We start from the raw sequence: 25544 nt of genomic DNA on the forward strand, positions 1-25544 counted from the left end.
AAGAACTGGGGTACAGGCCAGAGGTGGGGGAGGGTGAGAGGATTCACCAGAGTGGGGAACAGAACAGCCAGACAGAAAGAAATATGCTGCTGAGGGGAGCAACGGGTGAGACAGCAGCGGACAGCAGCGGGAGAGGGTGTCCCATCAAAAAGCAGTTTCTTGGGCCTTCCGTGGTGGAGCAGCGGTTGAACGCTGGGCTGTGAGGCTGCCCGCAGCCTCTGCAGTGCTGGTTCGGTCCCCAGCCGCCGGCGATGGTCCCACAAAAAAAAAAAAAAAAAAAGAAAAAAGCAGTTTCTTTAGGCCCTCCCTGGTGGCTCAGGTGGTTGCATGCAGCACTGTGAAGCTGTCTGCAGCCTCTGCAGTGTGGGTTCCATCCCCGCCGGCCTCGGAGCAACCCACATGGCACAACAGATCTCTCCTGTCTTGCCCACTGTTCCCCTCAGCAGTGTATTTTCTCAATCTGCCTTTTCTGTTCCCGCTCTGTCTCTGGTGAATCCTTTCACCCTTCTGAGCATCTGGCCTGTACCCTGGTTCTTGAATAAATAAAATCTTAAAAAAAAAAAAGCAGGTTTTTTAAAACCAGCATTCTTGCCACCCCATCCCTTAGAACCCTTTAGCCCTTTCTCATCCCCCTTAACCTCAGAAACCTTTATTAATTTCCCCTTTTTTTTTTTTAAAGATTTACTTATTTTTATGCAAGAGCTGGGGTACAGGCCAGATGCGTGGGAGGGTGAGAGGAATCACCAGAGACAGAGCGTGGAGTAGAACCGGTAGACTGATGAAATACACTGCTGAGGGGAGCAGCGGGCGAGACAGGAGAGGTCTGCTGCACCATGTGGGATCCTCGCCAGCCAGCAGGATCGATTCGGTGCTGCAGAGGCTGCAGACAGCTTCACAGTGAGGCACTCAACCCGTTGTGCCACCAGAGAGGCCCCCATCCCCCACTTATTTTTAAAGGGTTTTGCTTTGTCGTGCTATCCACTATATTTTCCCTTGCTATTCTGACTTGCTTACTACATGTAATTCCCTCCATTCCTTTTATTTTACTGTGAATGGTGACATTTCCTCTTTCCTAGCAGCTGAATAGTATTCCTTATATTTCATCATCTTAACCCAGTCTCCTATCAGTGGGCACTTAGGTTGTTTCCAGCTGCTAACTTTTGTGGGTAGTGCTGCAATAAACATTGCCGTCCATGTAATTTTTGAGTTGATGGTTTCATGTTCTTTGAATAAATGCCCAAAGATGGGATTGCGGCATCATTTACCATTTTTGATCATTTTGTTTTTAAAGATAAATCCATACTGCTTTCCAAAATGGCAGCACTCGTTTACATGCCCACCAAAAGTGTGTTAGTCCTTTCCCCTGGTCCTCTCCAGCACTTGCATTAGGGGAGCTTTTCAGTAAGCGCCATTTTTAGGGGTGTATTTTTGACCTACTTTGACCTTTATCAAAGCTATGGTGAACCTTTTTCCAAACACCTATGGTTGTCCAGATATACTTTTGGGTGTGCTGTCTTCATGCATGTCCATTCATCAACTGAGGTTTTTTGGTTTTTGTTGCTCTATTGAGTGTGGTTTATATCTTGGATATTAATGCAATGTGACATGCAATGTGGGAGTAACATGCATATTTACTCCCATTCAGTAGGATGTCATTTTATCTACTTAAGCTTTTATTTTGCGGTTTAAAAACTTTAAATTGAGTTCACCGCATTACCTGTCTTTCTTTTTATTTCCCTTGCCATAGAGGTCAAGTCTCCCAAAATGCCCTTGTTGTGGATGCCGTTGAATGTATCACCAATATTCTCATTGATGTTTTATTGTTGCAGGCCTTATGTCTTAGTCTTTACTCCATTTTGACTTCTTTTTTGTGCATGGATATAAAGAGTGATTCAGTTTCATTCTTTTTACATATGCGCATATAGTTTTCCCATCACAAATTGTTAGAGATTTTCTCCTTTCTGTCTGGGAGATTCGTTGTTCCTGTATGAATCACTAGGTATTGATGTATGCACAAATACTTGTTATTGATGTCTGTGTGTATTTTTATTCCAATATGTTCAAATTACTGTTGCTTTATAATATAAGGTCAGGATTGCTTTAACTATTTTAGGCCTTTTATGATTTCATGTAAATTTTAATAGTTCTTTCTATTTCTGTAAAGTATTTTCTTGGTATTATAATAGGGATAATATTCAATCTGTATCTCACTTTTGGTAGAATTTTTTTTAAGATTTGTTTATCATAGAAGAACTGGGTGTAGGCGGGCGGTGTGGGAAGGGTGTGAGAGGATTCACCAGAGACAGAGTGGGGAGCAGAACAGGGAGATATACTGAATACACTACTGAAGGGAGCAGCAGTTGAGACAGGAGAGGTCTGCTGTGCCATGTGTGGGTCAGCTCCCTGGCCGGGCATGGAACTCAGGCCAAAGCGGTGATAGTGCTGAGACTTAACCCCTAGGCCACCAGGGAAGCCCCAGAATATTTACTTTGATCTTCCCGCCCGTGATCATGGAATATCTCTGTTTGTCTTGGTCTGTGTTCTTTATAGCATCTTGTAGATTGTATTATATAAATACCTCCTCACGTTAATTCCTAGGTATGATTGTTTTTGAGGCAAAGAAAATGAAATTATTTTATTTCTTTTCATTATTTGTACATAAAAATGAACAGATTTTTGCATGGGTTGATTTTATAATCTGCGCTTTGCTCAAGGTACTGCTTTATTTTAACTAGTTTTTTAGTGTAGCCTTGAGAGTTTTCTCTAAATAGTGTCATATTGTCTGCAAATAATCAGTTTTACTTTTCCAGCCTGGACTCCTTATATTTCCTGTTGTCTAACTGATCTAGTAAAACCTTCAATACTAAATAAAACAGAAGTGGTCAGATCCTTTTCTTATTTGTGAACTTAAAGGAAAATTTTTCAGTTTTTTATCCATTAAGGTTTTTTGGCTATAGTCTATAATATACTATATAATATTGAAATAGGTTCCTTCTAGTTCCATCTTGTTATTCAGCATCCATTTATGATAAAAACTCTTTGTTTGTTTGTTTGTTTGTTTGTTTTTATGGGACCCTCGCTAGTGCCCGGGGAACGAACCAGTGCTGCAGAGGCTGTGGGCAGCCTTGCAGCCCAGCGCTTAACCGCTGCGTCACCAGGGGAGGCCCATGATAAAAACTCTTATCAAATGCTTTTTCTGCATCTATTGATATATCATGTTTTTAATTTTTTTTTATGGTATGATGTATTGCATTGACTTATGCCATCCATTCATCCCTGGAATGAATCTCACTTGATCATGATGTATAATCCTTGTATTGTTGGGCTTAATTTTCTGGTATTTTTCTTGAAAATTTTTACATCAAAATTCATTGCAGATATTAGTCTATAGGTTGTTTTTCCTTGCGCCATATATATCAGGAATAAGTATTGTAGTAATCATGGCATAGTAAAAATCTATTAGGGAACATGCTGTTTTCTTGGATTTTAGAAATTAAATTGAATAAGTAGATGTAAGTTCTTTAAAGACGTAGTAATATTTGTATTGCCATTTAGCCTTGTTTTTGGAGAAATTTTTTATTACTGTTTGAGTTTTCATGATTGTGATCAGTTTAGTTTTCTGTTTCTTCCTAGTATTGGTAAATTGCATTTTCTAAAAATTCATTTCTTCACCATTATATTCAAGGATATTTGTGTATAGTTGTTCAAAATGTGATCTATGATCCTTTGCATTTCTATAGAATCTGGTGATTTATCCTTTCATATCTAATTATGTTAGTATTTTCTCTTAATTAACCTAGCGAGAGGTTTATCTTCTCAAAGATACCAGTTCATAGCTTCCTTGATCTTTGTTTTTTTCTTTATAATTTGTATTTTATCTATTCCTGCTGTTTTTATTATTTCCCTTCTGACTTTAGGTCTCATTTGTATTCTCTTTATGTTACTTGGGTATAATATTCAGTTGTTTACTTGAAATTTTTGTTAATTCTTAATGTGGGCTGGTGCTGCTACAATTATCTTCCCTCCTAAGATGATATTTGCTGCCTCCCATAGATTCTAGTGGCTTGTGTAGTTGTTTTCATTAGTCTTAAGTTGTTTTTTAACTTCTGCTTTAATTTTCTTTTGTATAATAGCTATTAAATATATTACTTAATATCCATACTTTCAAAGTTTTTTCCAATTTTTTATACTTATTTCCTGATTTATGGCATTGTTCAGAAAGAGAACTTGTTATTTCTGTCTTCATAATTTTATTGGTAATTGCATTCTGTCCCAACTGTGGTCTTTTCTTGAAAATGTTCCATGTGCACTTGAAAAATTGTGAATGCTGGAGATTTGCGGTGAAGTATTCTGAAGATATCTATGAAGACTATTTGGCCTAACACCCTGGTTATGGTCAGGTTTCCTTATTTTCTGTCTTGTTGATCTATACAGAGTTGAAAGTGGAATATCCTCTTTTTGTTGTGTTTTGGTTATTGTCTATAGAGCTTTCTGGTTCTAGAAATAATTGTCTTAGGCATCTTAGTGTCCCATTATTTGGCGGATATATATTTATAAGTATTATTTCTTTTTGTTGTTTTTGGTCCTTAATCATAATGTAATATCCATATTTTTCCCTTGTATGACGTGCTTTAGCTGACAGCATAGAGGTTGCTGGCTTTTTCTCATTGTCCTTGCTGCTGGTATTGTTTTCCTGCCTTTGACTCTAAAGTCCATACTTTGGTGATACGGTGAGTTACTTGCAAACAACAAAAGGTTGGACTTTCTTTTTTTTTTTTTTTTTTAAAGATTTTTATTTATTTATACAAGAACCGGGGCACAGGCCAGATGCGCAGGAGGGTGAGAGGATTCACCAGAGACAGAGCGGGGAACAGAACAGGCAGAGTGATGAAATACACTGCTGAGGGGAGCAGCCGGTGCAACGGAGAGGTCTGCCGCACCATGTGGGGCACTCACCGGCCAGCCGGATGGAACTGGTGCTGCAGAGGCTGTGGACAGCTTCACAGAGTAGTGCTCAGCTTCACAGCACAGCGCCATCAGGGGAGGCCCTGGAATTTCTTTTGAAATCCATTCAAATCTCAACATTTTAATTGGTGAATTTAAGCTGTTTACTCTTTTTTTTTTTTTAAAGAGGATATTTTATTTATTTTTAAAATAAATTTTATTTTTATATTCCCCATACAATTGCAACCCCCTTATTTTGACCCCAATCCCTCCCTTCCCTGCCCCCCACCCCCCATAGAGTGTCTCGTTCATAGTTTTTTGTTGATTTTGATTTTCACTTTCTTATAGTTATTCATTTTCCTGGCCCCTTTTTTAAGTTTTCTAGATTCCTGCTATGAGTGAGACCATCCGGTGTTTTTCTTTTTCTTTCTGGCTTATTTCGCTGAGCATGATCCCTTCCAGCGCTATCCGTGTTGCTGCAAATTGAATGTGTTTATCTTTTTTGAATGCTGAGTAATATTCCATGGTGTATATGTACCACATCTTCTTGATCCAGTCATCTATTTTTGGGCATTTGGGTTGTTTCCAAAGCTTAGCTATTGTAAATAGTGCTGCTATAAACATAGGGGTGCAGGTGTTCTTTGGAATAGATGTTTCTGTGTCCTTTGGGTAAATACCTAGGAGTGGAATTGCTGGAGCATATGGAAGTTCTATGTTTAGTAGGTCCAGAAATCCCCACACAGCTCTCCATAGTGGTTGGACCAGTTTGCACTCCCACCAACAGTGCAGGAGAGTTCCTTTTTCTCCACACCCTCGCCAACATTTGTTGTTGCTAGTTTTTTTAATATGTGCCATTCTCACTGGTGTAAGATGGTATCTCATGGTAGTTTTGATTTGCATTTCCCTGATTACAAGTGATGTTGAACATCTGCAAAGAGCTGATGAGACTCAACAACAACAAAGAAAATAATCCCGTCAAAAAATGGGCAGAAGAGCTAAAAAGAAACTTCTCTGAAGAGGAAATGCAAATGGGCAACTATTTTCATTTCTTAATTCCCTTTTGTCTTTGATATTCTATTTGTATTTCCTCCACCACTGTGCATTCATGCTCGCAGATTCTCTCCTTTCTTGTATTTTTCTTCTATTAAAATAACAAATTTTTATTTGCTGATGGTATTTTTAGATAAATCAGTTCCATGTGTAGCACTATCATATTTACTTGATGTTTATTTCTTTTTTAAAATTATCCATTGCTTTTCTAATTTGGCACAAACATTCTTATAATTATTACCTTAAATTCCTCTTCAGGCATGTTCTGCATTTCTCCCTAATGGAGACTTCTTTCAGGATTTTTGTTTTGGCTCCAGCTCTGCCTTCATTTCTTGTTTCTATGGCTTGTCATGTGTTGTGTCAGCAACACCAAACAGATGAAGAAAAGAAACGGGAGTCGTGGAGCAGGCTGTGTGATGCAGGATACTGCTCAGGAGCAAGATCCCAGGCTTTTTATTGGCAATGGGTGGGTCAAACTGACTAGTGGATTTAGGGCTTTAGGGAGGGTGAGTCCACTGATAAACTCACAACCCCCATGGCTCCTGTCTTAATAACAAGGTGTTCCACTGATCAGTCCCTGGGATTCAAAGTACATCAGTCAGGGCCTCCCTGGTGGCGCAGCGGTTGAGCGCTGGGTTGCGAAGCTGCCTGCAGCCTCTGCAGCGCCGGTTCGATCCCCGGCTGCTCCCCGGCCACCGGAGGAGGGTCCCGCATGGCGCGCAGACCTCTCCTGCCGCCTGCTGCTCCCCTCAGCAGTGTACTTCGGTCCTTCTGCCTGCTCTGCTCCCCGCTCTGGCTCTGGTGAATTCTCTCACCCTCCCGCGCTTCTGACTGTACCCAGTGCATGTATAAACAAAACAAACAAACAAACAAATAAATAAATAAAACATGCCTCTATAAAAAAAAAAAAAACAAAGTACATCAGTCAATGCCTGCCCCCGCCCTTCCTGGTCTTACCTGGTAATGTACACCTGTTACCCCAGGGCCTGCTCTTGTGTCATGCTCTTGTCTAACGTGAAAGAAGCCTTGTACACCCACAGTCATGGGGAGTTTCCTTTTGTTCTTTGCTACATTTGCTACCTTGACTGTATGCCCATGCTACCAGAACCTGGTATAACCCTAGTATTTTTCAACCCAGATCTTTAGGTGTCTGTTATTTCATACACCTACTGCGACTTTATGCTGCCCAGGCGAGTGAGGCAGTGGCTCTGGTCGTGGGTAGTGGTGGGAGCCAGGCTGGAAGAGACGTCGAGTGCCTCCGCGAGCGCAGTGGCTCAGGCTGCTGCGGTGCTGTGAGCCGGGGATCCCGTCCCCGGGCCCGCCTCTCAGCCGAAACAGCTTGGGCAGCCCAGTGCCAGCCTCGCGCTCTGGGAGCTCAGCGGGCCAGAGAAGCAGCCTTGGGCAGGGACTGTGGTTGGGACGGGATCACAAACGGGAAGTAGGTTCTGTATCAAAATCAGGACATTCTCGGGGGCACTGCCCCTGTTCAGATCCAAGGGCTTTAAATTCTAGTTCCTGACCGCGTTTCCTTCCTGTCTGGGTTTTCGTCCAGGGTGGGGTGAGACAGGCCTTTCATGGATCACAGTCTTGGGCTAGAAATAAGAGCCTTATGTGAGGCGCCTCGGTGGTCCCGTCTGCTCTCCCCCAGTCTTCGGCCGTCCTCTGCTGGCCTCGGGATCAAGCTTATCAGCCCCGCTCTGCACCCTTCTCTCCTAGTTCCCCAGTAGTGCACCCTACGCCCTGCATGCCAGCTCTGTGCACCCCTTTCTCCAGAAGTAGCCCCCATTTGATAGTCTCCCTGATGTGGCCGTGTGGGCTTGAGTTTATAGCAGCGGAGATGGGCACTTAACTCCTCCGCCCGCACGGGCTGTCCCACCCTGCTGTTGCTCTCAATACATTCAGTGGTGGTTTTTTCTCCCCTGCCCACCAGGACTTGGCTCTTAATATGTGAGTTATTCATCCTTTCATCTTCATGGTCGTCTTCTCCAGGTGCACTTGGGTTATGAGTATGTGGAGAGGGAGAGCCTGATCTCTTTGCTGCCTTGTTGATGGACTTCCATTGTGTGTGTGTGTGTATATATGTGTGTGTATGTATGTATGTATGTATGTTTAAGATTTACTTATGCATACAACTGGGGTACAGGCCAGAGGTGTAGGGGGGTGAGAGGACTCACCAGAAACAGAGTGGGGAACAGAAGAGACTGAAATACACTGCTGAGGGGAGCAGCAGGCAAGTCAGGAGAGGTCTGCTCTGCCATGTGGGTCACCTCCCTGGCCTGGGATCGAACACGTGCTGCAGTGGCTGGTGACAGCTTGACAGCACTGTCTTCAACCCCTGTGCCACCAGGGAGGCCCCTGGACTTCCATATTTTTAAAATTCTGTAGCTGACATGATTTATACCACAACCTTATGTACCAGAATTCCATATTATTTTTTATTTAGCTTTACTTGAGTTGTTATATTTACATATGTTTTGTGTTACTCCCTAGAGTCCTTTTGTCTAAACCAAAGGGAGTCCCTTTGTATTTCTTGAGAAAGCCCAGTGGTGATGTGCTCTAGGGCCTGTTTCTGTTCAAGTTTTCATACCGCCTTCATTTTTAGTGATCACCTTTGCTAGATACAGTATTTTTGTTTTATTGTTTTTACTTGCACTTTTAATATACTGGTTGCTCCTTTGTTCCCTCCAGCATTGTTCTTTTCCCACAGGATAATTTTTTTTAATATTTATTTTTATACAAGAACCAGATGTACATTAGGGTGAGAGGATTCACCAGAGACAGAGTGGGGAACAGAACAGGCAGATCGACTGAAATACACTGCTGAGGGGAGGAGTGGGCTAGTCAGGAGAGGTCTGCTGCGCCATGTGGGTAGCTTCCTGGCGGGCCGGGGATCAAACTCGTCCTGCAGAGGCTGCAGACAGCTTCATAGGTTGCGTCTTAACCCTTGTGCCACCAGGGAGCCCCCCCCCGGGTTATCTTTTTTTTGCACCTTTGTTTACCTCGTGATCTTTGGTTGTGATTGGAGAATTTTTTAAAAAGCTGGTCTGTTTTTCCAGTCTCTGTGGATTTGTTTTTTACAGAAAATCCCCAGAAATCCTGTCTACTGTGTGCTAACGATGTATGTGGTGTGTGTTTGTGTGTGTGTGTACACTGACCAGTTGGAAGGTTTTCACCTACTTCTTGATTTGAGATCATGATGGCTTCCTCCCCCCGATGTCCTCATGTAACACTGGTGCCAACCAAGCACTCACATTTTTGCTGCAGTCCCCAGAAATGCATCCATGATTCCCTGGCATTCATTTTACCACATTTTGTCACACAAGCCAGATACAAGTCCCTCAGGCAGCTGGACAGAAAGGCCAGAACTTGGGACACACCACCCAGTCTTATCTTTCTTTCCTTAGGAAAGAGTGTGGAGTTGGGGGTTTTCTCACAGTTGTGTGGTGAGATGCCAGGGAGGGTAAGGACCTGTGAGCAAAGGAAATCAAATTTCCTTCTGTCATCCACATGGATCTTCATTTTCTGCTTTCCTGAAGGGGCTGTGTTCCCCTACCCAGCGTCAGGCAATCTCTGAGGGAATTTCTCAGTAATGGCTACATTTTGTTTGCATGGGTGTGCAGTGCACTGCTGCTTCCTACTCTGCCAGCATGCGAGATCCTCTTTGATATTAATTTTGTATATTAGAGTCTTTTATTTATTTATTTAAAATACTTTATTTATACAAGAACCAGGGTAAAGGCCAGATGCACATGAGGATGACAGGATTCCCCAGAGACAGAGTGAGGAACAGAACAGGCAGACTGACTGAAAAACACTGCTGAGGGGAGCAGTGGGCAAGAAAGGAGAGGTCTGCCACACCATGTGGGATTCTCATCGGTCGAGATCAAATCCGCTCTGGAGAGGCTGCAGACAGCTTCACAGTGCGGTGCTCAACCACCTGCGCCACCAGGGAGGCCCTAGTCTTTTTTTTTTTTTTTAAGATTTATTTATACAGGAATTGTGATACAGGCCAGAGGTGTGGGGAGTGGGAGAGAAATCACCAGAGACAGAATGGGGAACAGAACAGGCAGATAGACTGAAACACACTGCTGAGGAGATGAGCGGGCTAGACAGGAGAGGTCTGCTGCGCCATGTGGATTTCTCCCTGGCCAGCTGGGAATCGAACTGGTCCTGCAGAGGGTGCGGAGAGCTTTAGCGTTGGGCTCAACCCACTACGCCACCGGGGAGGCCCTAGAGTCTTTTTTGGTAATATTTATTATGCATACAAGAACTGGGGTATAGGCCAGAGGTGTAGGAGGTGAGAGGATTCATGCAGACAGTGGGGAACAGAACAAGCATACTGAAAGAGACTGCCAAGGGGAGCAGCGGGTGAGACTGGAGAGGTCTGCTGCGCCATGTGGGTAGTTTCCTGGCCTGCTGGAGATGGAACTCATGCTGCAGAGGCTGGGGATAGCTCCATAGTGCTGTGCTTAACCCCTTGCGCCACTAGGGAGGCCCTGTATTAGATTATTAAAGTCTATTCATCTCAGTGGTAAATGGGGTAATTTGTTGCTTAATCACTTTCAACATCATCTTCCCAATATAGTCAGGTTGCATGGCGAGAGTTGGGTTATTGAAGATTCATTACTGAAAGTGCTCATGGGAAGAGAGCCAGCTGTCATTTAGCTACTTACACCTTATGAAAGACTGGAGATGGGGTGGGTTGTGTGGAAGGCAGAACAAATGCTACATTGGACATAAATAAACTGAGATAATTATCTATAGTAAAAGTTTCCTGTCATTGCAAGATTAAGGCTATAAATGACTTGCAAAACCCCACTTTAAGTCAGTTTTGTGCAACAGTGTTTCTGTAAGCAAGGACCTGTGATGTTTTTCATAAACATACTCATTGTATGAAAGGAATTTTAGGACACCTGGAAAGTAACCCGGCCCATGATGCAAATAACAGTTCAGACCAGCTCAAATACAGGTTTGCATTAAATTCTCAGTCAAGTGTTTCTGAAAATGAGTTGTTTTTTTCCTTTAAAATTGATTTAGTCATTCATACAAGAACTGGGGTACAGGCCAGATGCGTGGGAGGGTGAGAGGATTCACCAGAGACAGAGCAGGGAACAGAACAGGCAGACTGATGAAATACACTGCTGAGGGGAGCAGCAGGCGAAACAGGAAAGGTCTGCTTTGCCATGTGGGATTCTTACTGGCCGGCCAGGATCGAACCGGCACTGCAGAGGCTGTGGACAGCTTCACAGCGCTGCAATCAACTGCCTGTGCCACCAAGGAGGCCCTCTACTTAACTTTTAACTTTGCCGTTTTAATTATAATACATCATTGCTTGGATCACAATTTTGGGTTTTTCTTATTTGCAACTCTCTGGCTTTTTTTTTTTTTTTAAGATTTATTTATTTATTTATACAAGCACTGGGTACAGTAAGAAGCGCAGGAGGGTGAGAGAATTCACCAGAGTGGGGAACAGAACAGGCAGACTGACGAAATACACTGCTGAGTGGAGCAGTGGGCCAGACAAGAGAGGTCTGTTGAGCCATGTGGGACTCTCGCCGGTGGCTGGGGATCGAACCGGCGCTGCAGAGGCTGCAGGCAGCTTTGCAGCCCAGTGCTCAACTGCTGCGCCACCAGGGGAGGCCCTCTCTGGCTTTCTGTACCTGGTAGTCTGTTGCCTTCTCCAGAATAGGAACGTTTTTGGTCATTGTTTCCTCATGTATTTTCCTGACCCTCCTCTAGCTGCTGCTTCTGGAACCCTTCTCATGTAAGTATCTTCCTCTTGATGCCCCAGAGGTCCCTCAAGATGTTATTTCTTAATTTTTTAAAGATTTGTTTATTTATGCATACAAGAGCATAAATAAATAGTGAGGAACAGAACAGGCAGACTGACTGAAATACACTGCTGAGGGGAGCAGTGGGTGAGTCAGGAGAGGTCTGCTGCGCCATGTGGGTAGCTCCCTGGCTGGGGATCAAATTCATGCTGCAGGGGCTGTGGACAGCTTCATAGGTTGTCTCTTAACCCCTTGTGCCACCAGGGAGGCCCTGTTTCTTAGATTTTTTTCATTTTTCTATCCCAATAAAGTGATTTCAGTGTTCTATCTTTAAGTTCATTTACCCAGTCATCTGCTTCATGCAGCATCTGGACCCTTCTGTTTTACTTTTTTAATTCTATCATTGTTTTCTTCACCTCTGTTAAATTTTCTCTTCATCCATTGCTCCCCTGATTTTGTTGAGCATCATCATAACCATCACTGTGAGCTTCCTCAGGTAGTTGACTTATCTTCACTTCCTTTTCCTAGGTTTGTATGGTTCTCTCCTGGGACTTGTTATTCTGTCTCCCCATTTTGCCTTTTTCTCTTGTGTGTTAGTCACCTCTGGTGCCTTTCCCGGTCCTGTAGCATCCTCGCAGGTGCTGTCCTAGGGGCTCTAAGAACGCAGTTGCCATGGCAGCTTCCTAGGCAGTCCAGTGGTGTCTTCTGTGTTGGGCTGACCAGGCGAGTGGGCTGTCATCCAGCATTGCTGCCCATCAGGGGGCATGTGATGGCCTGTGGTCAGTGTGCTGGGAGAATGGACTGTGGGCCAGTGCTAGCCTTACTATGCTGCTGCTCTTTGGCAGGTGGCGATGCCACTGGCTGCCTGTGCTGCACACTCATGGCCATGGGGTGGTGGTAGCCCACGCTGGTGCAGGTGTGACAGTGAAGCTCCAGGTGCCACAGGATGTGTGGTGGTTGCAGGCCCCAGATGAGGTGTCAGGTGGTCATGTGGGGTGGTTCTAGGCACTGGGTAGTAGTGTGTGACCCCATTATAGGGGTGGGCTGTTCTTAGCCCCTCTCACAATCCTTAGTAGGATGGGGGTGTTTCTAAGATGGTGCTCAGGGGATCCTGAATTAGCAAGGATCATGAGGTTGGCACAGTGGTACCTGCCATTTTTCTGACTTATCCCAAATGCTTCCTGCCTCTCATTCAGATGGTAGAAGTGTGTGAAATGATGTCCTTCCCTTTTGATTTGGGTGCCATTCAGACTGGGGTTAGTGCACTGGGCAAGTAGGTCTGTTTGCAGACCCTGATTTTATTTTCTTTATGCATACAATACCTGGGGTATAGATCAAAGGTACAGGGGGTGAGAGGATCCACCAGAGACAGAGTGGGGAGCAGAACAGGAGGATCCACTGAAGGGAGCAGCAGGCAACACAGGAGTGGTTTATGTGGCCAGATGTGGGTTAGGCCCTTGGCTGGGGCTAGAACTCAGGCCTCAGTGGCTGGTGATAACTTGATAGCCCTGAGACTTTAACCCCTGCGCCACCAGGGAGGCCCTGTTTGCAGACCCTTTAAGAGTAAGTTCCATTCCCTGTAGTTTTTATCTTCTCTTGTGGGCTTTTCCCACCAGCGCAATCCTGGTCTAGGAGCCCACCTGTGCTGTGCAGAAGTGAGGAATTGTTTCCCCACCCAGGGTAACCCTCCCCTGCCCTCAGGGGAAAGTTCTGCACCTCCTAATTTTAACTAATCTCCACACTTTGAGTGAGTCATGTGCCTCAGCAAGACCTTATTTCTCTTCTCCTTTCCCCACAGGACTTTGATACTATTTTATCCTTTGTTGTGGGATATCTTTGTGTCTGGTTTTCAGGTCTCCTTCCCTGTGAATTACTCCATTTGTAACTGTACATTTGTTGTGTCCATGGGAGGAGGTAAGTTCAGGTTGAGTCTACACTGGTAACTTGAACCCAGTCCCCCAAACCTGTCTTGAAGACACATGACATGCTTCATGAATATCCAATATCTCACTAGATTTGGTGAGTTCTTAGTCATTACTTCTTTAAACATTCTTCCCCCTTTTCTCTCTTCTCTAAGGCTCCAATAAATTATAAATTGTTTGTTTTAATGGCATTTATGAATCAAAGCATTTCTCCACTCTTTAATTTTTATAACTTTGCTTTTACCTGCCTGGTTATTCTCGAGTCCCTGTCTTAAAAAAAAAAAAAAAAAGATTTATGCATACAAGAACTGGGGTACAGGCCAGGGGTGTGAGAACATTCACCAGAGACAGAATGGGGAACACAAAAGGTGGATTGACAAATATACTGCTGAGGGGAGCAGCAGGGGTTGGACAGGAGAGGTCTGCTGTGCCATGTGTAGCTCCCTGGCTGGGGATGGAACTTGTGCTCCAGAGGCTGCGGATTGCTTCATATTGCTGGGCTTAACTCCTTGCGCCACCAGGGAGGTCCTGAGCATTATATTTCAAACCAGGAAGGAAGGAACAATATGCTATTACTTCTTAGAAATAGTGCCTTGAAATATTTTATATCAGTTTTTTAGGTTTCTTACATAGTTTATTTTTGTACAGTAGTTGATTTCTCCTCTCATGTAGTCCCCATAAATGTCCCACCACCACATCTGTGAACCGTCACCATAGTCCTTTGTGCTATTTACCCATCTCCATCCCCGCCCCACTGTATGCCTCAGATCTATAGTTTACCTGCAAGTTTTGTCTTTTTTTTTTTTTTGACCCTTTCTTCAGATTCCCTGTTTTCCCCCTCTAAATGAAACCATGAGCTATTTTTCTTTATCTTCTGACTTACTTCACTGCGTATAATCCTTTCTGGCTCCATCCAGTTGTTGCAAATGGCATGAGTTTATCTTTTGATTGGTGAGTAGTATTCCATTGTGTATTTACAGCACATCTTGATCCACTCATCTGTTTTTGTACATTTAGGTTGATTCATTATCTTAGCTATTGTAAATAGTGCTGCACTAAACAAGCGTGCCGGTTTGCTTTCAAATTGATGTTTTTGTGTCCTCTGGGTAGATTCCTAGGATGGAATCACTGGGTCATATGGTAGCTCTGTTTTTAATAATTTGAGCAACCGCCACACAGTTTTCTGGGTTGCTAACTCAGATTTTTACTTCTGCTTGATCCGTTCTGATTTTCATGCTCTGTGTTGTTTTCCTTGAAATACTGACAATAACTTAATGTCATTGTGAATATCTTTGTTAATTTGTACATCATAATACATTCATATAATACTATTTCCATTATAGTACTAATTAGCACTTCTGTTGTATCAGTTTTTGGTTGTGTTTGGAAAAATTAAATTTTAGTGTCAGCAAGTTTGGTTATTATAATACAGTACTGTCATGTATATTACTATACTGTGCCTTTGATGTGTTATACTTTTTAAGTAGTAGGTTCAGGTTTTGTTTTTTTTTCTCTTTAATATAATATTTTAGATCATTGTTCATTTTTGTACAATGTTTGCTTTCTTCTCTCAGGTGTAGTCCCCTTAGAATTCCCACCACCAGGTCACATGTGACCATCACCATAGTCCCTTGTGCTCTTCCTGCCCTTGTTGGATCCCTCCCCTCCACCTCCCCTGCAGAATGTCTCTGATTTATAGTTGCCTTATAATTTTGTTTTTTCATTTTTTTCTAAAGATTTATTTACTTATACAAGCACTGGGTACAGTCAGAAGCGCTGGAGGGTGAGAGAATTCACCAGCACCAGAGTGGGGAACAGAATAGGCAGTCTAGCAAAATACACTGCTGAGGGAAGCAGCGGGCACAGCAGGAGAGGTCTGTTGCGCCATGTGGTCCCTCACCAGCTGCCAGGGTTCGAACCAGCGCTGCAGAGGCTGTGGGCAGCTTCACAGCCCAGCATTCAACCACTGTATCACCAGGGGAGGCCCTGTTTTTTCATTGTTAATACTTTCTTTTCCGTGATCCCTTATTTGGTTCCCCTATATTTCTCCTATATGTGAAACCATCCAATATTTTACTTTTTCCTTCTCACTTATTTCACTGAGCATCATCCCTTCCAGCTTTACCCATGTTGCTATAAATGGCACAATTTATCTTTTTTGATTGCTGAATAGTGTTCCATTCTGTATATATCCCACGTCTTCTTGATCCAGTCATCTATTTTTGGGCATTTGGGTTGTTTATAAATCTTACCTATTATAAATAGTGCTACAATAAACATAGGGGTGCAGGTATCCATTTGAATCAGTTTTTGCATGCTTTGGGTAGATCCCTAGGAGTGGAATTGCTGGGAAATATGGTAGCTCCATTTTTAGTAGACTGAGGAACCTCCATACAACTTTCCATAGTGGTTGTACCAGTTTGCACTGCCACCAGCAGTGTAGAAGAGTTTCTTTTATTCCACATCCTTGCCAATATTTGTTCTTAGTTTTCTAATATGTGGCTTTCTCACTGGTGTAAGGTAGCATATCATTGTAGTTTTGATTTGCATTTCCCTGATAATAAAAGATGTTGAGCATTTTTCATATGCCTGACTTACCTCACATAACCTCAAGTTTCTCCAATTTGTAGCAAATGTCACAATTTCCTTTCTCACAGCTGAATAATTTTCCATTGTATATATATAGTTCTCTACGTCTAGATCTTTTTTATTTATATATATATATATACACACACACACCTCTATCTGTATCTATATCTATAATCTATTTCATAATTTTCTTTTTCAAGATTGATTTATTTATACAAGCACTGGGTACAGTCAGAAGCATGGGAGGGTGAGAATTCACCAGAGCAGAGAGCAGAACAGGCAGATAGACAAAGTACACTGCTGAGGGGAGCAGCGGGCAGCAGGAGAGATCTGTGCGCCATGTGGGACACTCACCTGGCGTCTGGGGATTGAACCGGCACTGTCGAGGCTGTGGGCAGTTTCGCAACCCAGCGCTCAACCGCTGCGCCACCGGGGAGGCCCTATCTCATATTTTCTTCACCCATTCATCCATTTATGGGCATTTAAGTTGATTCCATATCTTGGTCATTATGTTTTTTTGGGGTAAAGATTTAAAATTTATTTTTGCATAGAGCCAGAGGTGTGGGGGCGAGGACTGTATTCTAGAGATGTGGGGATGTGAGAGGATTCACCAGAGACACAGTGGGGAACAGAACAGGCAGACTAAAATCCACTGCTGACGGGAGCAGTGGGGAGACAGGGAGAGATCTGCTGTGCCATGTGGGTAGCTCCCTGGCCGGGGATCAAACTCATGCTACAGTGGCTATGGATAGCTTCATAGTGCTGAGATTTAACCCCTTGCACCACCAGGGAGGCCCCCTCAAATCGGGTATTTTAATAACTACAACTTTATTCTTTCTCAGAATTGCTTTGACATCCAAGTCTTTTATGATTCCACAAAGAATTTGAGGATTTTTTATGCATAGAATGCTATTTAATGTTTAAAATGGCTTGTGTTGAATCAATAGATAGTATAAAAATGTTCTTGCAATGTAAAATTCTTACTATGTGTGAATATAGCATGTTTTCCCATTTATGTCTTCAATTTCTTTCATTAGTGTTTTAGGGTATTCAATGTAGAGATTTCCCCCCTCCTCGATTTAAATTAATCCTGACAATTTTACTATTGTTGTGATACTACTGAAAATAGGTTCATTTTCTTTATTTTTATTCCAGGTGTTTCTTACTAGTGTGTAGAAATGGAATTCATTTCTGTATGTTGGTTTTTGTGTGCTGCAACAGCTTTTCACTTGCATCTTTGGGATAATTACTGTACAAAAGCTTATCTGATACACTGACCGTGTTATGACCACTTTCTGATTTAGCAGGCTTTGTTTTGTCTTGCCTAGTTGATGTGGTGAGGACTCCTAGTGCAGTACTGATTAAGAGTAGTGAAGTTGGCATACTTTGTCTCGTTCCTAACCTTAGAGGATACGCTTTCACCTTTTCCCTTTCCTCTCAGAACTGCCTTTGTAGCGTCCCCTGACAGCGGGGTGTGCTGTTACCTGCGGGCTTGTTTATCTCCCTCATGGTGGAGAGGCATTCTTCCTTAATAGTAAATCTTTTGAGTGTTTTTTTAGAAAATATATATTTATGCATACAAGAACTGGGTTCAGGCCAGAGTTGCAGGGGGTGAAAGGATTCACCAGGGACAGAGTGGGGAACAGAACAGACAGATCGACTGAAATACACTGCTGAGGGGAGCAGCGAGCGAGACAGGAGAGGTCTGCTGTGCCATGTGGGTTGTTTCCTGGCTGGCTGGGGATCAAACTTGTGCTGCAGAGGCTGTGGACAGCTTCATTGGTGTGTCTTAACCCCTTGTGCCACCAGAGAGGCCCCTCATTTTGAGTGTTTTAATGAATGGTTATTTCATTTTGTCAGATGCTTTTTCTGCATCTATTGAGATGATCACGTGTTCTTGCAGGTGTTTGATTACTGATTGAGTATCTTTGATTGTTACTGGTCTGTTCAGTTTTTCTATTTTTTCCTGATTCAGACTTTGTAGGATGTGTGTAAGTTATCTAATTTGTTGCTATGTAATTATTCATAGTAGTCTTTTATAATAATGTTTTTCTATAGAATCACTTACAATGCCTGGTCTTGCATTTCTGATTTTACGTCTGTTTTCTCTATTTTCTCAGTCTAGTTAAGCTGTTAGTTTTGTTTATCACTGGAAAACATACAGATCCTAATTTTGTGAATCCTACTTTTGTCTCTCCTTGATATAATCCCAACTTTGATCTTTATTATTTTCTTCCTTCTGCCAACTTTGGAGGAATGCTGTCTAGATTCAAATATAGATTATCAATACCTAAAGGAATTAGTTTCTTTGCATTTGTACTTCTCATATATATGCACTGTTGTGAACTTTTATCTCAGAATTACTTTTATAGCATTCCTTAAGTGCTGGTATTTCTGCATTGTCATTTGACTTTTTAAAATTCCCATTCACCTGCTCGTTTATTTATTTTTTTAAGATTTATTTTTATTTATTTATACAAGCACCGGGTACAGTCAGAAGCGCGGGAGGGTGAGAGAATTCACCAGAGCCAGAGCGGGGAGCAGAGCAGGCAGAAGGACCGAAGTGCACTGCTGAGGGGAGCAGCGGGCGGCAGGAGAGGTCTGCGCGCCATGTGGGACCCTCCTCCGGTGGCCGGAGAGCAGCCGGGGATCAAACTGGCGCTGCAGAGGCTGCTGGCAGCTTCGCAACCCAGCGCTCAACCGCTGCGCCACCGGGGAGGCACTCATTTTTTTTTTTTTTTGATTATTTATACAAGAACCAGGGTACAGGCCAGATGCGCGGGAGGATGAGAGGATTCACAAGAGACAGAGCGGGGAACAGAACAGGCAGACTTATGAAATACACTGCTGAGGGGAGCAGCGGGTGAGACAGGAGAGGTCTGCCGTGCCACGTGGGATTCTCGCTGGCCGGGATAGAACCTGCGCTGCAGAGGCTGCAGACCACTTCACAATACGGGGCTCAACTGCCTGCACCACCAGGGAGGCCCTTATTTACTTTCCATTTATTTGTAGATTGTCCAACTTTCACCTTGCAGATTTCTAGTTTTATATCATGTTCAGAAAGATAGTTGGTATGATTTGAATCATCTTAAATTTGCTCACATTTGTTTTATATTTTATCTCATGATCTTTCTTGGATAATGCTTTTTGTGCATCTGAAGAACATATATTTTGCTGCTCTTTGGGCTGTTCTATATATGTCTAAGTCCATTTTTTATAGATGACCTACCCATTAAAGAAAGCATGATACTATTGTTAAATTGAATATATCTACTATTGTTAAATCATTGTCTGTTTCTTCCTTCAGATCTAAATTGCTTCATTTATATATGCTCTGATGTTAGATTCAATTAAGTATATGATTGCTGCATCTCATTAAGTGTTGATACCTTGTTCTATAATAATCTTCATCTCTTATTACAGTTTTTGGCTTGAAGCATATTTATTGTGCTAGGAGTATAGCTAACCCCTCATTCTTGGATTTCTTTTGTGTGAAATATAGTCTTCCTTCCTTGGCTATATAGTACGGTCTTTGGTTAAATCCACTCACTCTCTGTCTTCCATTGGTGAATTTATTCATTTAGAGAGATTATGTCAAGAATCAAATACTTCTATTTTGTGTGTTACCTTTCTCTTTTTTTGCCTTTGTTTGTGTTTACTTGGTGGTACAGGCTGTAGCAGGATGTTTTGGTGCCTTTAATGCCTTTGTTATATTTTACCTTTGTTGATGTGTTTTTCTGACACTGGAATTGTCATTCTGCATTTTCTTGTAGCTCTTAACTTCCTTACAACATGGAAATACCTGTTTTGATTGTTCTTGAATGTCTTGCCGACTGCAAGTCTTGTGAATCGTTACCGGGACTCATGACCGTGCTGTGGTGCTGTGTTGCTTTGATTTTTTACTTCTTGGAAGTTTTGTGCTGGACTCATCTCTCTTGAAATGACTCATTTCAATCTTTAAGTTGTTTTGGAAAAGAAATACCTGACAGCCTTCCTAGGAGTAGGAAGTTTGAGATTTTTTTTTTTTCAATAGACAAACAGGTTTCAACCTTAGTCACTATCTTGGCAGAATTCTTCCCCGGGACGCCTGCTCTTGATCTGGTAACCACCACCAGCCCAGTGCTGCAAGCCCCACTTTGTTGTACCTAGGGTGGTGCTGATGCCAGCATCTGTGTGTGACCTGCGGATGGGGGCAACTTTGTGTGGCTCACAAGCCAATCTCATGCTGCTGCCTTGGAGAGGCACAGGCACTGACACAGGGCGCCCACTGGTCAGCTGAAGGGGTCCGTAAATGAGGGGTCCCCGTCAGCTCAGGAGCAGGCATTATAGTCTGTGACGGAGCACGTAGAGTCTTGAAGAATTCCATCTGGCAGCCTCCTGTCTGCCCCTCCTGTCGTTCTGGACGGGGAGCGACAAATGAGATGCTTCTGCCACGTTGGGCAGAGCACGTCAGCCAGGATGCGGCCTCTCAGCTCTCACGCCTCCCTGTAGGAGAAATCATGATGTAGCGAGTCCATTGGCCCTGAGCTGTGAAACTTTGGGGGAGGAGTAATGTGGGTAAAAAACTATTCCTCTTCCCCCGCTCAGTGCATCCAGATGTGCCTGCACCAAGCTCTGCAGGCGCTTCTCTGCCTGGATTCCCACAACGGCTCCCTGTTCATGACTGAGTGGTAGTGGAGAGAAGTATCGGGGTGAGCCTGGAGGCGCAGGGATGAAAGAATTCACCAGAGACAGTGTGGAGAACAGAAAAAGGGGATTTATTGAAATATACTACTGAGGGGAGCAGCCGGCAAGATGGGAGGGGTCTGCGCACGAAGGAGGATTTGAGACTTTTATACTATTTTCAGAGAATTTCTAACTTGGGGTGCCAGTTACCTGCTTGGATGTCTGGTCTTGGGCACTGGCCTCTACATTTCTGGTCACGGTGGTCTGTCTGATGGCCTCGTCCCCAAGGCAACCAGTCCCTGCTGGGCAAGGAGCGGGGCTTGGTTTTAACTTTATTAATCAGACCCCACAAGTGTATACAGGTGCCCTCCAGGAGCTCCTGAACTGGAGCCAGGGATGGATGTCTCCAAACCCATCACCCTGCACAGGTGAGTTTGACATGTTTTGGGGCACATGGGTTCCGATGAGGCATTTCTCCATGTGGGTGGAAACATGAGATGAGGCCCACGTTGCTCAGCCGAGACACTCACAACCACTGTCAGTAAAGAGCACCAAGGTGAGTGGAGGAGTCAGCCAGAGCTGTCTTACGTTCTAGTTCTTTCATCTTAACCTCAACCGACAGACCATCTACTGTTGCCTATGCCAAGGAAAGGGGTGTGCGAAGTGAGAGGCGGATGGGGAGCAGAGACTGTGGCAGAGACAGACACCGAGAGAGCTGGGCCTACTGAGACGAGGGAGCCATGCACATGTGAAGGTACCGAGGGGCCCGGACACACTAAGAGACAGAGAGAGACTTGGAGAGAAAGAGAGACAGACAAACACAGGAAGAGGGAAAAGCAGTACGAGACAGAAGGATACAGAGAGACCGTGACCACACAGAAGAGAGCCTGAGAGATGTAACAGGGAGCAGCAGACAGAGATACTCACATCACAGCCCAGACAAGACATAGGGAGATGGAGACAGATACAGAGAAACCATAAGTCAGAAACAGCTGGACACAGGGACAGAGAGAGACAGATGCACAGCAAGAGGAGAAAGAGAGCGAAACCAACACAGGGCTACGAAGAGAAACAGACTGCAGGGGACAGATCCAGAAGGATCCATGGGGTAGGCAGAGGGAGAGAGCATGCATGTAGAGGACTGAGAGACACGGTGTGTGCATGTGCAGACCAAGGGTAGTGCAGCGAGATAGATATGCAGTCAAAGGGAAACATAGAAACAATACAAGACAGATGAGGCACCACAGAGACAGACAAATACACAGCGAGAGAGGGAAAGAGATACAGAGACATACACAGCAAGATAAGGAAGACAACGAGAGAGAAGAAACCAAGACAGATAAACCGAGACAATGATGAGACAGGTAGAGAGACACAGATAGTGAGAGACCACGACGGAGACAGCGGCAGAAAGAGGATAGGGCAGGGACACACAGGCACAGTGACGACACACACGGCAGACAAGGAAAGGGACAGAGATGAAGGGGGAAACAGAGGCTGAGACACAGTGACGTGGACAGATACTGAGTCAGACACGGAGAGGAAGACAGAACACCGAGACAGAGACAAATGGTACAGAGAGACTCTGCAAGAGAGGACTCAGAGGGACGGAGAACAGACAGAAGAAGGAAACAGTAGGGGCAGACAAAAGGATACAGCAAGGGGTGGGGGGGATGCAGAGACACAAACAGAGACAGGCAGAGACAGAACAAGTTGGAGAGACAGAAAGATTAATACACCCCAAGAGCAGCATGAGGAGACAGATACATAGACAAAGAACTAGAGATGTACAAAGAGAAAGACAGGAAAACAATATTCAGAGACAAGGAAAGAGACAGATTTACAGAGAGGAGGGGAGAGATGGGAAACTGAGACCCAAACGAGATGGACGAGACACAGACAGAGTCCAGTGGAGAGACACAGAAAGATAGAGACAAAGATAGGCAGATACAGAGAAACAGACAGACAGAGACAAACACTGAGAGACATACACAAGACGACAGAGGAACTCAGACAGGCAAAGATCAGAAACACAGTAAGAGAGGAGGCAGAGACAGAGGTAGAGATACAGAGAGAGACACCCAAAGACCAAAGGGGGGAGAAAAAAACAGAGATAAATAGGATGAGAGGCAGAGAGAAGGACACAGAAGACACAGCAAGGGAAACCAGGACTGACATATGCCGAGAGACAGACAGGGACACAGTGATGAGGGGCAGGATGGAGACACATAGGGAGACAGAGAAAAATAAATACACGGCAAGAGAGCGCCATAGAGACATGACAGAGAGCAGTACAGAAAGAGGAGAGATGTGTACAGACAGACAGAAAACAATATTCAGAGAGAGACACAATGCGAGTGGACAGAGATGAGAGATGGAAGACAACGACAAAGTGAGAGACAAACTCAAATAGAGACAGATGAGATAGACGCACACAGACAAATATACAGACAGGAGGAACAGATAGTCAAGGCAAAGAGACAGACAGATGAAAGATACATCACACAGACGGACAGAGAGGAACAGTACAGAGACACAGCAAGGGAGCATTAGAAGGACAGACAGATACAGTGAGACAGAGGAACTGGAAAAGACAGAAACACAGAAAAGGCAGACAGACATGGAGCCATGACAGAGACACAAATAGAAAAAGGAGTGTTAACACAGAGGCAGGCAGATACAGAGGAGACAGCGCCATAAAGAGATACACAGCAAGAGACAGCGACACGCACACACAGAGAAAGAAACCAAGACATATCACCAGAGACAGAGCAAGAGAGACAGGGACAGAGTGAGACAGAAACAGACCAATTGAGACAGATACTGAAAGAGACAGACGCATAGTACAGAATTCCTGCCACTAGAGAGACAGGTACAGAATAGACAGAGAGACACGGAGAAAGAAGTGGGAAGCAGAAAGCTACACCGCAAAAGACCCCCCCCCCCCCCGAGACAGATGGAAGACACAGAATAGAGATACAGAGGGACAGGTACAGAGACAGACAGTGAGAGACCAAGGGGGCTGCAGAAAGACACGCAGAGAAACACGAAGATAGAAGGACACAGAGAAAGTCAAAGAAATAAACAGTATTTAGAGACAGACCCAAGGAAACAGATTTAGAGATGAGGGAGACAGATGTATACAGAGATCTAGCGGCAGGAACAGTGAGACAAAAACAGATCAATTGACAGGGAGATACAAAAGACTGACAGGGACAGAAAGACAGAGACAGACTGATGCCTGGGGAATGAGGACGAGAGTGAGAAGAGACAGCAAGGCAGAGATACAGACGGACATAGACAGTGAGGCAGAGACGGGACAAAGATGAGCATCACAGATGGATGCGATGGCGATATGGGGACACAGAGGAGAGACAGACTATGACACACTGAGATGGAACTGGCAGAGAGATACAGAGAAGTATCACTACACAGCCAGAGAGATCCATAGGGACAGGCAGAAGACACACAGGGCCATCCCGAGGGAGACAAAGGAGGCACAGAAAGACACACACACTATGGCAAAACAGAGGCAGAGAGAAGACAGAGGATACTGAGACAGTCAATACCGTGCAAGATAGAAATACACAGAAGACACAGCAGACAGAGACAAGGAGAGAGATAGTAATAAAGAGATACAGGGAGATGAGGGAAGCAGACACATACACAGAGCAACAAGGAGAGACACAGAAACTGGCAGAGACTCGGGTACACAGAGGAAGGCAGAGATACAGACATGCAGAGACAGAGAAACCAACACCGGGACAGAGACAAATAGACACACAGCGAGAACAGGCAGATAGAGTTAAACACTGAGAGTCGGACAGTCCCAGAGATACACTGTAGAGAGAGAACAGGGAGGGAACAGGCAGAGGCAGAAAGACTGAAACAGAAAGATAAATACATGGCAAGAGAGAGCCATAGGACAGCCGGAGAGAGAGAACGCAGTACAGAAAGGCAGAGAGAGAAACAGCATTCAGGAGAGACCCAGACAGGCAGAGATGTGCAGAGGGAGCCAGAGCGAGAGAAGCAGAACCAGACAAACTGAGACGGAAGTACAAAGGAGAGACTCAGCTCACACAGACAGGGATGGGACAGAGACACAGCAAGGGAGGGTTAGAGGGACAGACAGTGAGACAGTGGTAGCAACACAGGGACGGAGATAGACACACAAACAGACAGACCGACGGGAACCTGTGGAGCCGGGACGCAGATGCGCAAAGACAGACAGTAGGGCCAGGCGGAGACAGAGTCATAATGAGACACAGCAAGAGAGGGAGAGGCAGACACACGCAGAAAAAGAAACCGAGAGAGGGATATAGAGCGGCAGACACGCAGAGTGACAGACACACAGAAAGAGACAGAGACATACAGAGAAAAAGGAGGCAGGTAAAGACAGGACGATAGTGAGAGACAGAGGCAGACAAAGGAGGCTAGTGGGAGAAAAACTTTGCAGAGAGACAGTGAGAGAGATAGACAAGGAAAGGGACAGAGATGGACATAACAGACAGAGACAGATCTCAGAGAAACAGATAAATAAATGGGTGCTCGGCAGTGACAGAGAGTGGAGGAAAGGAGACAGACATACACCGGAAGGGAAACC

General features: G+C 44.2%; 1 long non-coding RNA gene across 2 annotated transcripts in view; it reads right to left on the reverse strand.

Annotated features, from left to right (window-relative positions):
* Positions 1–19211: 19211 nt before the first annotated feature.
* Positions 19212–25544, reverse strand: part of LOC119251876 (uncharacterized) — a 50576-nt gene continuing 44243 nt past the window's right edge. The window contains exons 6-7 of one of the 2 annotated variants that reach the window (XR_008552846.1): positions 21152–21476; positions 19212–20761 (exon numbers count right to left, since the gene is read on the reverse strand). This is a non-coding gene — a long non-coding RNA (uncharacterized LOC119251876). Of the gene's footprint in view, positions 20762–21018; positions 21477–25544 lie in introns of those variants that run through there. The other variant, XR_008552845.1, reaches the window with a different exon arrangement.

This window comes from Talpa occidentalis, unplaced genomic scaffold (assembly GCF_014898055.3).
Source record: "Talpa occidentalis isolate TD23 unplaced genomic scaffold, MPIMG_talOcc4v2.1 talOcc4.2, whole genome shotgun sequence".
Classification (NCBI taxonomy): domain Eukaryota; kingdom Metazoa; phylum Chordata; class Mammalia; order Eulipotyphla; family Talpidae; genus Talpa; species Talpa occidentalis.